Source organism: Atractosteus spatula, chromosome 17 (assembly GCF_055471065.1).
Source record: "Atractosteus spatula isolate fAtrSpa1 chromosome 17, fAtrSpa1.hap1, whole genome shotgun sequence".
Lineage (NCBI taxonomy): Eukaryota > Metazoa > Chordata > Actinopteri > Semionotiformes > Lepisosteidae > Atractosteus > Atractosteus spatula.
In genome coordinates this window covers 1,400,803-1,415,835 of record NC_142722.1, presented here as the reverse complement: position 1 = coordinate 1,415,835, position 15,033 = coordinate 1,400,803, and the positions used below count along the sequence as shown (strand labels likewise).

The 15,033-nt window shown below is 45.7% G+C and overlaps 1 pseudogene; it reads left to right on the top strand.

The window, feature by feature from the left end:
- Nucleotides 1–5,244: 5,244 nt before the first annotated feature.
- On the top strand, nt 5,245–5,837 carry LOC148818816 (28S ribosomal RNA; annotated as a pseudogene; the record flags this gene model as incomplete).
- Nucleotides 5,838–15,033: the final 9,196 nt, after the last annotated feature.

Sequence of the window (15,033 nt, the reverse complement as noted above, 5' to 3'; positions counted from 1 at the left end):
AAGCACTTAATCAATGTCACTCCTGCTACAATATGATTGCTTCATACCTGTATATGTTGGTTTTTTAAAAAGAAACAGTGCTGTGGCTCTACCCTTGTGATCCTGTGGGTTGCTGTACACAACACTATCTCTGGCCAATCTGGAGCAAAATCCTATCCTGATTATTGCCCTGGGCAATACAGAATCACTGCAAACACTTCACTGAATACACTTCTCCTGCTCCTTTGACATAATCCAGAATTTGTCATTTCTTAAAACACCTGTCGCCCGACTGCAGATCTGCAGGCAAAATGTAAGCTATAGTAAAATACGGTAATTTTTGCAACAAGCACAGGTATGTGTCAAGAAGCATAGTACTCTGTCTCAGAGGCCTGTAAGCAATACTTTGTTCATTGCATTATGCAATGTATTTTTTCACATATGTTAATGAAATCAGATCTTAAGTGTTGATTATAAAAAACTAATAAAAATAAATACTTTTGTTTTTATTTATCTTGTATCACAGAACAGAAAAATTGTTTTTCAAGCCCACAAAGTGTTTAAATGCAATACATGAACTAAGAAAGATTATCATGGGAATATAAGTATGTTTCCTCATAAAAATGTATTCCTTTCATTTCACTTTATTTTTTTTAAAGAAACTTACGTTACTATGATAGTTCCATTGAACTTGAAAAAAAAATCTTGCACTGCTGAATTCAGAATTCAAATCTATAACATTAAAATCACCTATTAGAGAATTGAAATAAAAACCTGCCCTCAAAGTAAGACATTACCAACAATGACCACAAGGTGGAGATATTGTCCTCCCACGTAAAGACTGGCAAAATTGTGTTAAGGTAAAAGGAACAGAAATGCATTGAATTTGAAAAAATACTGCTTTTATTTCTAAATTAAAAAGCAAAACAGTTATGCTGTAGTGTGGTATTGCTGTTAACTTTGTGCTATTATGTGGTCTACAATGCCAGAGCTGCTTATGTTTTGGCAGTATGGAACTCTGAAGCACTCTGGATTATGGAACACTGTGCCCTTCAAGACACACCTATGAATGTTTCATTGCATTGTGCATTTGGGACTAAATATGCTAAAAGTATGATTTTAAAATGTTTTTATTTCACTTATGTTAATTCAATAAATTATTACATGTGTTTTAAAAAACAAGTCTAATTAAAATAAATGCTTTTTTTTATTTATCTTCTACCATTGAACAGGAAAATCTTTGTAGTTCAAGCCCACAAAGTGTCCTAATGATGCAATACATGATCTAAGGAAGATTATCACGGGAATATCAACATTGTTTCCTCATAAAAATGCATCCTTTCATTTTATTTTTTAAATAAACTCATATTATGTATAGTAGTGGTCTTCAATTTAAAAAAATCTAGCACTACTGAATGCATAATTCAAATCAATAAAAATAAAATCACCAAATAGAGAATTGAAATAATGTTCACTCAAAATAAGACATTACTAACAATGACCACAAGGTGGAGATATTGTCCTTACAAGTTAGAAAAGGCAAAACTGAGAAAAGGTAAAAGGAATAGAAATGCATTGAATTTTAAAGAAGACTTTTTTTTTCTAAATGAAAAGGCGAAACAGTCATGTTGTAGTGCGGTTTCGCTGTTACCTTTGTGCTATGATATAATCTACTATGCAAGAACTGCTTATGTTTAGGCAGTATGGAACTCTGAAGTACTCTGACGTATGCAACTCTGTTCTGTTGACACTGCCTATGATTAATACCTGGGACAAACACCCACACATGACATAAAATATATCAATCACTTACAGTAGTACTGAGGGCAGAGCCACAGGATCACTGCTAAACACTTCACTAAATACACTTTTCCTACTCATTTGATATGATCCAGAATTGATCATTTCTTAAAAGACCCGTCGGCCAGACTGCAGATCCGCAGCACCCGGCTCCGACCGGTGCGTGCGAGAGGGCCGCGGTGCATATTGCCTTGTCCAGCAGAGACTCGCGCCCAGCCCCGCTTCACACCCCATCCCGACCGACCCAGCCATTAGAGCCAATCCTTATCCCGAAGCTATGGATCTGACTTGCTGATTTCCCTTACCTACATTGTTCTAACATGCCGGCAGCCCCTCTCACGCACCCTGGTTGGAGCTCCTCCTCCCCTGCTCGCGGGGGAAGGCCAGGGTGCCAGGGGGGATAAGCCATCATCTGCAGCGACGGGGGGATTGCCTGCAGGTGGCGGGCGGCCTCGACCAGTGTCTAGGTGTCTAGCAGCTGGCTTAGAACTGGTGCAGACCAGTGGAATTAGACTGTTTAAAACAAAGCATCGCGAAGGCCCGCAGCGGGTGTTGATGCGATGTGATTTCTGCCCAGTGCTCTGAATGTCAAAGTGAAGAAATTCAATGAATCGCGTATGGCTATGTCATCGGATCCTATCATCAGCACTCTGATGCAATCGGAAGAAGCACAAGTAAAACTCCAGAAACTTTGGATCCAGGTTGGAGGTGATGTTAGCAAAATCCCGGAACTAAACAACCCAACAACCTTAACAGTGCAGTCAGAGGATATACTGCTTCCAGTGGGATGGGAACCCAGTCCCAACCAAAAACCAAAATTCAAGACTCCATGTAACTGGCGTAATGACGAATTTGAGAACTGGACAAAATTACATGTTCAAGGAACAGGAATTAAAAACTTCAAAGATGACCCTGACAGTAACTCCTGGCTTGCGCATCACAAAGGTTTCAAAGAAAGACACTATATCGCAGCACTTCAACTTCGGGCTAATGTATATCCCACCAGGGAAAGCTTGAACAGAGGTCAAAGGGGATACCCAACACTCTGTCACAAGTGCTAAGAGAAAACCGAAACATGCTCACATATACTTGGACAATGCCCTAGCGTTCAAAGTGCTAGATTAAAGACTCAACAAGATCTGCAACATTTTAACCGAAGAGGCTAAAAAACAGAATTGGGAAGTCAGAAAAGAACCACATTTCAGACTCGAAGGATCAAATGAACTGAGAAAACCCAACCTCATTTTCACAGAAAACAAAGAATCAATAGTAATCGATGTAACAATACAATATGAACAGATCCTACACACACTAAAGGAGGCAGCAAGGGAGAAAGTAGTTTACTATGAGCCCCTGAAAGACCAGATAAAAGAAACAACAAGAGCCGAAAAAATTACCTTCTACGGCTTTCCAATTGGAGTGAGAGGAAAATGGCACGAGAGAAACTACAACGTCCTTCAGAGTCTGGAGATTAGAGAAAGTAGACAGTAACAGCTAAGAGCCCTACTTTACTCTCTCGACATCCTCTCAATTTTGGCGGCAAAAACACAGCTACTGAACGTAACAATGATTGTATATATCTCAGATGTAGTTCAGGTGGGTAGCTGCGTCAGCATGCGTAGGCTGCAAAGGAACAAGTAATAGGTTTATTCCATGCTGAAAAAAAGAAGAAAGAGAACACAACGTTTCGGCCGTGGAGCCTTCTTCAGGTGTGAGAGAGACAGGGCAGTAGGCAGAGGTAAAGTAGCGGGAGAACAAAGGTTGGGAGGGAGGAGGAGTGAGAGGTGGGAGCAGGGGACAGAAAGAGAGGCCAATCAAGAGGTGTGAAGTCAGAATGGGTGCAGAGAGGTGTGAAATGAAACTTCCAATGAATGGAGAAAATTTAAAAGAACAGTAGTCTGTCGTTAAGGGAAGGGAGAAGGTGTGATCCTAGCTGCAGAATAATTTTAGTTTCGGTGGTCTTTCTGATGTATGAGTTCGGAAAACCGTCTTTGAGAACACAGACGGAGAGATTAGAGTGGTCGTGGCCGTCAGAGGTGAAATGAGAAACAATGGGCTTGGAGAGATCTTTAATCTTTACAGCCCTGACGTGTTCTCTGAAACGGTCTCCGAGTCTCCTTCCTGTTTCTCCAATGTAGATGGCTGGGCATTTACTGCAAGAGATACAGTAAATAAGGTTGCTGGAGGTACAAGATGCTGTCTGGGTGATCCGGAATTGTCCTGAGGGGCCTTGAATGAGTGTGGTGGTGGCTGTGTATTTGCAGGTGATACAGCGAGCTCTGTTGCAAGGGAAAGTGCCTGGTGTGGATGGTTGTTGAGGGCGGTCAAGGGAGCTGTGAACAAGGAGGTTACGCAGATTAGGTGGTCGGCGATATGAGATGATAGGGCGATCAGAAAAGAGGGCCCCAATGGAGGGATCATCCTGTAGGATGGAAAAGTTGTGGTTAATGGTCCTGGGGATAGGAAGTGTGTTAGGGTGGTAAGGAAGCACCAAAGGAATGCGGTTGTTACGGCGGGAGTTCCTGATCGGGTTGATGGTCCGGGGGGTGTTTTTGGCTCGGGCAAGGGCCCTGTCAATCACACTGCTGGGGTATCCTCTGTTGATGAAAAATGAGTACATTTCGAGGGCTTGGTTCTCGAAGTCGATGTCGTCGCTGCATAATCGTCGTAACCTAAGGAACTGTGAAAAAGGAAGAGAGTTTTTAGTGTGGTTGGGGTGAAATGAGCTGTACAGGAGGTAGCTGTGTGAATCCGTGGGTTTGTAATAAACTGAAGTGGACAGTCGGGGGTAGTTGATAGACAAGTGGATGTCTAGAAACGGAAGAGTAGTGGAAGATATGTTAATCGTATATTTGAGGGACGGGTGGAAGTTGGTGAAATGGTGCAGGAAGAACTCAAGCTGATCGTTGGAGCATGTGGCGGCACCGACGCAGTCATCAATATATCGTTTGTAGAGGTCAGGGACATAGCCAGTGTAGGAAGCTAACTCAGATGTATATAATGTAACTATAAAATGTACTTCAATGTTATATTATGTACCTTTGTATATAACCGAAAAATGTTAACCCTTTTGCTGAATTAAAATCACAGCTATAACCCCCTTGCTGGCATCTAGCTAGGTCCTGCCCTTTACAGCCCTACCCTAGCTGGGACTGAAAATGACTGGTGGGAACTTGAACTAGACAACCCTCCTTGACTTGGGGATCTCATAATGATTACAACCGGCATGGGAGCACTCAAAGCCATTGGTGGGTGTGTCATCCCAGATGCCGTCTTGCAAGCATCATTTTGGATGATTAAGTGGAGGGGCCACTGAACCCAGAAAAGAAACCAGTTAATCTGGTGATTATAAATAGCCAAATACCTCGTCATCTATTTAGTGACGTGCATGAATGGATGAACGAGATTCCCACTGTCCCTACCTACTATCTAGCGAACCCACAGCCAAGGGAACGGGCTTGGCGGAATCAGTGGGGAAAGCAGACCCTGTTGAGCTTCACTCTAGTCTGGCAGTGTGAAGAGACATGAGAGGTGTAGAATAAATGGGAGCCCCCCCTCCTGGGGGCACCGCCGGTGAAATACCACTACTCTTATCTTTTCCTCACTTACCTGGTGAGGCGGGAGGGCGAGCCCCACACAGGCTCTTGTTTCTGTCACCCGCCAGCTGCGACCCGCTCCGGGAACAGAAGCAGGTGGGGAGTTTGACTGGGGCGGTACACCTGTCAAACAGCAATGCAGGTATCCTAAGGCGAGCTCAGGGAGGACAGAAACCTCCCGTGGAGCAGAAGGGCAAAAGCTCGCTTGATCTTGATTTTCAGTATGAATACAGACCGTGAAAGTGGGGCCTCACAATCCTTCTGATTGTTGGGGTTTTAAGCAGGAGGTGTCAGAAAACTTACCACAAGGATAACTGGAATGCGGCGGCCAAGCGTTAATGGCAACGTCACTTTTTGATCCTTCGATGTCGGCTCTTCCTATCATTGTGAAGCAGAATTCACCAAGTGTTGAATTGTTCACCCACTAATAGTTAATAGTAGGTTAGTTTTACCCTACTGATGATGTGTTGTTGCAATAGTAATCCTGTTCAGTACGAGATAAATCATTCGCAGACAACCTAATTCTAGGTCAGGGTGTCGTACGTAGCAGAGCAGCCACCTCGCTATTGTTGTAACAGAAAGAATAAGGTTCTTGATCCCGAGATGAAGTAAAACAGATGAGTTTATTGCATGCAAGGAACAATAAAGCCGAAGTCTTGTTTCCCGCAAGAAACAACAAAACCGAAGTATTGTTCCCCGTACTGGTACAAACTTTTGGGTTATATAGTGTCTTCTTCTCCGTTTCTGACGTCACTCGGTCTGATGGTAAAGAGGGGGGTCATGGTATTTGGCCAGTTTACGATGTCCTGGCCAAATGGTCAGTTTAAGATTACACCCAGGGGGGTTCCTAGCTTGCATCTGCAATCCTTATTAGTTAACCCCCTTTCCTGCCATAAACCCCAGCTTGTGACTTAGAAGTCTAAACCGTATACAGAAAGGATTAAATTCAAACCCCCGTCTTCACATCTTTCTTCATTCCCCCCTTATAAAATACGGCATACGTCAGTGTAGCCTATTTTATACATACAATGTCAGGGCAGATCTTTTCTTTCTAGGTGAACAGGTATGTATTGCCATGACATTGTACGTTCCACGGTTATAGCAAGATGTGATACATGTTTTTGTGCACGTGATGATTACAATTACACATATAAGCAAAACTATTCCTACAAATAAACACTGTAAAAAGGTTCCACCCCAGGTCCCAAACACAGACTTTACCCATGACCCACTTCCCCAATTTTCAGTATAATAGTCCTGATATTTCTGTCCCTCATTGTAAATGTGTTGGGCCAGATCTGAGATGTGCTCAGAATTATCAGGAATATATGTGCAGCATTCAGTGCCAATTACTGCACAAGTTCCTCCTTGGGCCGCCAGTACATAATCTAAAGCTAGTCGGTTCTGCATGGCCACTGTTCTGAGGGCTACCATCTCATCATTAACAGCCTTCAGACTAGATGAGGTAGAATTTGCTAATTCCTCTAAAGTCGAGGCCATTTGAATTAACTCTCGACTCAGAAAGTTCATGCCGGCTTGTGGAAATATTATACCTAAATAATATTCCCAATCAGCCAGTTTTCTTTGTGGTCTGTGGTTAGGTCCGAAGGGGCTGTGGGTTTGAACACGGATATGAGGAACCACATATCCTAAATAACATGAGCCAGACCACTGGGCTGGCAACCATGGGTAGGCTCGTTTTCCACAAATGAAATATGTTCCGTTTGGCGCTCCCCATGCCTCTGAAAATAAGAAGCTTATACCGAATTGTGGGGTGTGCCTATCCCATCCTGGAATTTGGAAGGTAGAGGTGGATATATCTGCAGCGATGGTAAGGTTGCAACGACTCCATCCAACCAAGTGCAGACCATTAGTGTGCTGAAAACAAATGTTTCCCTCACGTTCCTTATTTAGAGTCAGGTATGGTGGTGTATGGCTTCTGTTATACTTAGGAGCGTAAGAGCCTGTGAAACTCGTGGGCTCTAAGCCTCGCTCCTGTAGATATTGTAATGTTGTGCAAGTTAAAGTCGTGTTATGGCAACCCCCATAGTTTGTCATATTAAAATCTCCTATATTATCTCTCCAAATGATCATTCCTATGACTTCTTCGAGACGCCAAGGAATGGCCCCCATAGGAAGTCCTCCCTGTACATATTTGGGTAATGCGGCACACACCCAACTGGGGATGAGGCTCGTCGGCAGTGTGACGCGTGGATCCAGCGATCTTTTCCTTCCACTCGAACCGCAGACTCGGTTGTCAACAGGATCTGGTAGGGTCCGTCCCACCTGGGCTGGAGAACCTGTGAGGGAAATTTCCTGATCCACACCCACTCTCCTGGGATGAGGTCGTGCCCTCCTTCAGGTGGTGGTCCCCACGCCTCCAGGACCTGCTCGCGGGCTCCTTGGGTGGCCTCTGTCAGCAACTTGCAATACTGTAACAGAGAATCAGTTAGTATACTCAAGCCTACTCTGTCATGTCCTGGAGAGTCACTCAGTCTCATGGGACGCCCCGTGATCACCTCAAACGGGCTCAGCCCCACTATTCGATTTGTCCCAGCCCGGATGCTGCACAGTACGGCGGGCAATGCATCCACCCAGGGGATCCCTCCCAGGTGGTACTTTGTCAATTTAGCTTTCAAAGTTCGGTTCACCCGTTCCACCATGCCGGAGGACTGCGGGTGATGAGGGCAATGCAGGTCCCATTTGATCCCTTGTAGGTCTGCCACCACCTGACACACTTTTCCAGTAAAATGTGTGCCCTTGTCTGAGTCTATGCGACACGGGAGTCCCCATCGGGGAATTACTTCTGTCACAAGATATTTGGCAGTTGTCAGCGCAGTCTCTCGTTTGACAGGGACAGCCTCCACCCATCTAGAAAACTGGTCCACCATCACTAGGAGACCTGTTTTCCCTTTACAGGGTGGCAGTGAACAATAGTCTATTTGCCAGTGTCTAAAGGGCCCCTCGGGTGCAGGACGTCGTAGATTAGGAGCCCGAACCGGCGGTGCTCCAGAGGCTTTTTGGCACTCTCCACAGTGTTGTACCACATCAGCTGCGAAGGGTGTGAAGCCTGTGCCCACCCAGCTCTGAGCAAAGCGTCGAGTCATTTGGCTAACACCTGGGTGCCCTGTGGAGTGTATTTGCTGTGCCAGGTAGGGCATTAGTTGCTTGGGGCAGGCGGGTCTGCCTGTACGCTGGCACCTCCAGGTCCCATCCTTCTGCAGCCCCACATTGCGTTCCATCCAGGTCCATTTCTCAATCCTTGGGGCCTGGGCCTGGAGCTCGCTGAGCTGTTCCGTCCGGAGTGCCTGTATGTTCACTGTGCAAACTGAAATAATCTGAAGAGGTTTTTCTATAGACCACTCCTCCCATTGCCCCAGGGCAGCTTGACGTGCTGTCCAGTCTGCCAGCTTATTGCCCCTGGCCTCGGGAGTGTCCTCTCTGCTGTGGCCCGTACATTTGACTACAGCTACCTGCTTTGGGAGTTGGAGAGCCGCAAGCAGCTCAGACACCAGATCCGCATTCTTTACCGGAGTGCCAGCAGAGGTTAAAAGATCCCTATTACTCCATAACCTTCCAAAGTCATGGCATACTCCAAATGTGAGTCTGTGTATATTGTGGTGGTCTTGCCTTTTGCTAATTTACAGGCTTCCACCAAAGCTTTCAGTTCAGCTCGCTGTGCTGACGTGGGTACCTCAAATCTTCCCACACATTGGATATCATGTTCTGTAGTCACAGCCCAACCCGCTTTCCTCTCCCCACTAGAATTTATGAATGAAGTTCCATCAGTGAAGAGGATGAGGTCTTCATTCCTTAGTGGTTGCTCGGCTATTTTGATGCCCTCATCTTCTCCCATTGCCCAAACATCACAGCTGTGTTCTAACATATAGGCTTCTGATGGGTCAGGTAACAATGTGGCTGGATTTAGAGCTCCTTCACGTTCAATGGTAATATTTGGAGCCTCTAACAAGACCTGCCACTTGCTCCATCGTATTGCATTAACCTGACTGACCCGATTCAGGGACATGAGGGTGTGTACCGCATGTGGGCATCGAACAATCAGTTGTTGATCTAGCACTATGTTATTGACTGCCTGTACTGCTAGACAGACGGCCTGAACAGCTCGTAGACATGGTCCCCAGCCCCTGGCTACCTCCTCCAAGGATCCAGAGTAATACCCTACCGGGCGGTACCTACCCCCATGTTCCTGTGTTAGTACAGCTGTCCAAAATCCATTCTTTTCACTTACGTAGAGGTAGAATGGTTGATCTGTCTGAGGAAACCCCAATGCAGGAGCCTGTACCAGAGCTTGTTTTAAATCATTAAAAGCGTGTTCAGCTTCAGGACTCCAAGCAATAGGATCAAGCGACCTCCCTCCCCCCTTTAATAGGTCTGTAAGTGGTTTGGCCCTTTCAGAAAAAGCAATTTCTATTGAAATTGCACAGACCCAGAAATGATCGGAGCTCTCTCACCATGTTGGGACTAGGGTGTGTTCGGATTGCCTGGGCCCGATCTTCTGTCAATTCCCTTTTTCCCTGACTAATCTTCTGTCCCAAGTAAATTACGGTGTCTAGGCATAACTGTGCTTTGCTATAACTAGCCTTGTGTCCTTTTTTAACTAAATGGTCGAGAATAATTTGGAGGTCCTTCTTGTGGGTTTCCTCGTCAGGAGACGCGATTAAAATATCATCCACATATTGGATAACGACGGAGGACACTTGAGGCAACTCCCGGAGATGCCTCCGAAGTGCCATGTGATACACGGTGGGGCTGTTATAAAACCCCTGTGGTAACCTGGTCCAAGTATATTGTTCTCCATCTACAACAAAAGCGAACCAATCTTGTACCTCTGGGTGTAGAGGAACAGACCAGAACCCATTAGCCATGTCAATTACTGAAAACACCTGGTGCTCAGGGGACAGTAGTTGAAAAATAGCAAAGGGGTCAGCTACCAAGGGGGTGAGACGGTTGATGGGTTGATTAGCTTTTGAGTAATCAACTGTGAATCGCCATGCTCCGCTGGCTTTCTTTACAGGCCATATTGGACTGTTGCTTGTACTATGTGTTTTTCGTACAATGCCTTGAGCCAATAGTTTTTGTATTACTGGTCGAACCCCTTCCTCCGCCTCTTTGTTGATTTTATATGGCTTTGTGTATGGCGGGGATTTCCCAGTAAATGTGGCGGGTTCCATATCCAGAAGCCCGCATCCGTCCTTATCCATAGTCCAAATTGAATGCCCTTTTAGTTCGTCTTTTTGGAGGGACCAGATGTTTACCTCCACCCTCTCCTCATGTACGGTTAATGTAACCCCTTGTAGGTATTTCAGAGCATCCCATCCCAACAGATCTGGGGTAGGTCCTACCCACATGACAGCGTTAAATGTTACCTCCCCATCTCCTAGTCTAATCTTGAGTTTTTGAGTTTCTCTGAGTGTTATTCGATTGCCCCCTACACCAGTGGCCTCCAGCTCCCTCCCTGTGAACATGACAGCACACCGTTTGGCTGACTGTTCAGATAAACAAGATAATTGAGCCCCAGTGTCCCATAAAAGTGACATTTGAATCCCATTAATCGTGCATTGTAATTTGAGCTCTTTTTCACTCAGCTCCTGAGATAGGCGTAGGGAGGCCACTAGGGGGAGTCCTAGTTTAAAAGATCCCTGATAGCGCGTTTGTCTGCTTCGCTCAAATCCTGTAATTGTGACAACAGGCTTTTTTGCCCCTCTCGATTCGAGGGATTGAAAGGGGGATCGCGGTATCTTCCGCGGTATCACTGGCTAATCGCTTTTTGCAATTCTTTTGCCAATGTCCGAAATTTTTACAATAATGGCACCGATTTGTAATTTCGCCTTTTGGACTTAGTCGGGTGTCAGGGCCAGCTCCACCCTTCAGTATGGGGGGTGTCCACCCTGTTTGTATTGCCCGCACCTTTACATACATATTTCTCTCGATTTGCCGTGCCATTTTAACTATTTCCTCAAACTGTTTGTTCGTATCTTGCCCTATTTCGGGCTCTTTTAACTGAAGGGCTTTGGCTATATCAGGCTTAAGACCGCTCAAATAAATTTGTTTAATCACAGCAGAGGCGTCGCTATTCACATCATCTTCGTCACTTAATCCTGAGCATTCCAGCCAGAGTGTGACGAAGCGGTCAGTGAAGTCAGCCACATCCTCGCTTTCTTTTTGCTGACATGCAGATATCTTTTTCCAATCTGTCTTCGGTGGATAATTTTGTTTAAGCCATCGCCAAACCCATTCCCATCGCCCTCCCCTGCAGTTATCCTCACACAATTGTTTAAGTTCTCCGACACGCTTTTCCCCTGTCCTTCTGAGGATCATAGCGGCAGTCAGGGGGGAGATACCATAAGTATCTTTTAATTCCTGAAGCGCACTCCAGGTTCGCTGCATCCCTAATTTTGGGTGCGGTACTTCTCTAGCCCACCGGTCAATATCCTCCGGTTTTGGATTTGATCGTATTGGGGGTTCAGGGAAGGTAGGTGCGAGAACGGACCCCCTCGGCGGGGTGCGAGACAGAGCTAGAGTGGCGCTGTCATCAACGGCGCCAGCCCGTGCTACATCAAGTCCTTTCCCACTTCGAGTGAGAGTACAGATCTGCGGGCGCCCTCCCTCTAACAGGGGAGACCCTGATCCGTCTTTATCACACTCATACCAAGTGTTATCCCAATCAGACCCCCCATCTCCATATGGCCACTGTGGGAATTGATCCCAATTATTTTCGTTTCCTGCCTGTTTGTTCCCCTGTGGGAGAGCAGGATATAACTTAGTCGCCGGCTGTAGCACATTTGCCAGTGCAGCGTGACCAGGAGCTAATTCCTTCTTTAGTTTCTCATTCTCCTGTACTGCCTCTTTTAGCTTTTTTTCTAGTTTCTCTTTTGCCGCGAATACATTATCTTTCCTCTCATTTAACGCTTTTATTTTTTCTGTGAACTCCTTCTCTTTTTTATCCCATTCTGATTTCTCCTTCATGCTAATCTGCCACCTCAGGTGTCGGCCGATCACCAGGGCTGCAGCTAAATCTTTGTTTTTGTTCCAATGTTCATACGCATTTTTACAGGCATCTTCGCCCCAAACTCCTTCTGACAGACTCAGCTTCTTCCTATATTTTTCTTCCCTTTCAGTTAACTTACACTTTTCCGATATGTAATCAGATACTTCCACCACTTTCTCAAACACCCAATTAGCACACGTTTGGTTTCTTTAAGATTTACTTTTGTCATGTGTGAGGTAACAGCTCATTCAGCTAAGGGCGTCTGTTACCTCCAGATCTAAATGCCTCTCAGAGACTTTAGAGAGGACTTACACCGCACTGTTCACAAGTAAGGAACGAGACCTCGAAAACCCCCTTTCTTGATCAGTAATTCACCATCCCCAGAATGCCAGCATCGCTGCTTTTGCCCCGGGGTGGACTTACACACTGAGCTCAATCAGGGCGATTCTCGGGTCTCAACGTCCTTTAAATCCTGTTACTTAATGCTTTGCTCTTTTATTATGAGGTGTGTTTATGTTAGTGTCGTGCGTGTGTATATGTATTTCACAAACAAGGAAAACACCAAAAATATACATATATATACCTCCTACTTCTGTTTCCTTTAAAACAAAAAACCACGCCACGCCAATCCGTGCACGATCAAGGCGTAGCTAATCTCAGGACCCCGGGCGCAATTAAGGCCCACACCAATCCTGGATTATACGTGCATTTAATGCACCACTCAGCTCCAGAACCCCGGGCGCAATTAAGGCCCACACCGATCCTGAGCCTCAGAACTCCGGGTGCAATTAAGGCCCACACCAGTCCTGACCTTCAGAACTCCAGGCGCAATTAAGGCCCACACCAGTCCTGAACTATGTGCATTTAATGCACCACTTGCTCCAGAACCCCGGGCGCAATTAAGGCCCACACCGATCCTGAACTTCGCGGTAAAGGTCCAAAACCCATTCGAAAACTCCACGCGCAATTAAGGCATACACCAGCTTCGAACGCCTGTACACAATACCGCGGACCGCCTGCCAGACCAAATTCTGGGCTTACAGCAAACAACCCATTACATACACCAGTGTCTTCCCCGGGCCAGAGGAATTCGGGAACTCACGTTTACTCCGTCATCTCGGGCGATTCTCGCAGGGAGCAGAGACTTCCCAATCGGTCAGAGAGAGTCGGGACTTTTAAATAAAAGAGGAGTCCTTACTCTCCTGCCGATGGGAAGTTCTGTGCCTTCTGGAGCATCCGCCGACTACGCCAAATTTGTTGTAACAGAAAGAATAAGGTTCTTGATCCCGAGATGAAGTAAAACAGATGAGTTTATTGCATGCAAGGAACAATAAAGCCGAAGTCTTGTTTCCCGCAAGAAACAACAAAACCGAAGTATTGTTCCCCGTACTGGTACAAACTTTTGGGTTATATAGTGTCTTCTTCTCCGTTTCTGACGTCACTCGGTCTGATGGTAAAGAGGGGGGTTCATGGTATTTGGTCAGTTTACGATGTCCTGGCCAAATGGTCAGTTTAAGATTACACCCAGGGGGGTTCCTAGCTTGCATCTGCAATCCTTATTAGTTAACCCCCTTTCCTGTCATAAACCCCAGCTTGTGACTTAGAAGTCTAAACTGTATACAGAAAGGATTAAATTCAAACCCCCGTCTTCACATCTTTCTTCACTATTTTCTATTGAAAGTCAGCCCTCGATCCAAGCTTTTGTTGGCTTTCTGACCAAGCGAGGTCCGGTGGTGGCCCGGATGCCCCGCTTGCTCCCAGTGACCCGAGGCCAGGAAACAGGCAGCCTGGCCGGGCAGGGCAAAAATCGCACAAAGTCACCCGGGAGACCAGACGACCCTCCGAGACTGATGAGAGACCATACAGCTAACCGTTCATAGTGGGTGACCAGAAGTCCCACTGAGTGTCAGGGGGTGACCAGGTGGCAGTCTCCGTGCTGTGTACGAAAAAGACTACGTCCCATGGATGACCAGACGGCTAACCGTTCTTAGTGGGTGACCAGGAGACCCACCAATTGTCAGGGGGGTGGCGCATTTCCTGGCCAGCCGAGGCCAAGGAGGCCTGGGTCCCACTATCTGAAAGCACCAAGGGCAAGAAAAAAGCTCAAGGGAAAGAAAGCCCCGCTCGCAGGTCAACTGGAGCCGGACGCAGCACAGTACTGACTGTTTCGGAGATATGAATGAAAATATGCTATCCATTTTGTCAATATTGAAAAATAGGGGACACATATTTTAAGGATGGCAGGACTTATGCTGACCTGAACCGTGGGGTTCATTTGCATTAACTGAAAGTTTTGGGTCTCTGGGACATAACACATCCATTTTGTCAATATTCAGAAATATTGGAGACACATTTTTATGGAGGCAGACATGATGCTGAGTTTTTAAACTGGGGATAATAGACATTAAATGAAAGCTCTGAGTCTCTTCTTTCATATGCATTTGGTTTTAAGCTTGTAATGTACACAGTTTTGGAGAAATTACTGAAAATATGTAATCCATTTTCTCAATATTCAAAAATATTGGACACACATTTTTATGGATGCAGACATGATGCTGAGTTTAAAACTGGGGATAATAGACATTGAATGAAAGCTCTGAGTCTCTGCTTTCACGTGCACTTGGTTTAAACCTAGTAACATGCAGCATT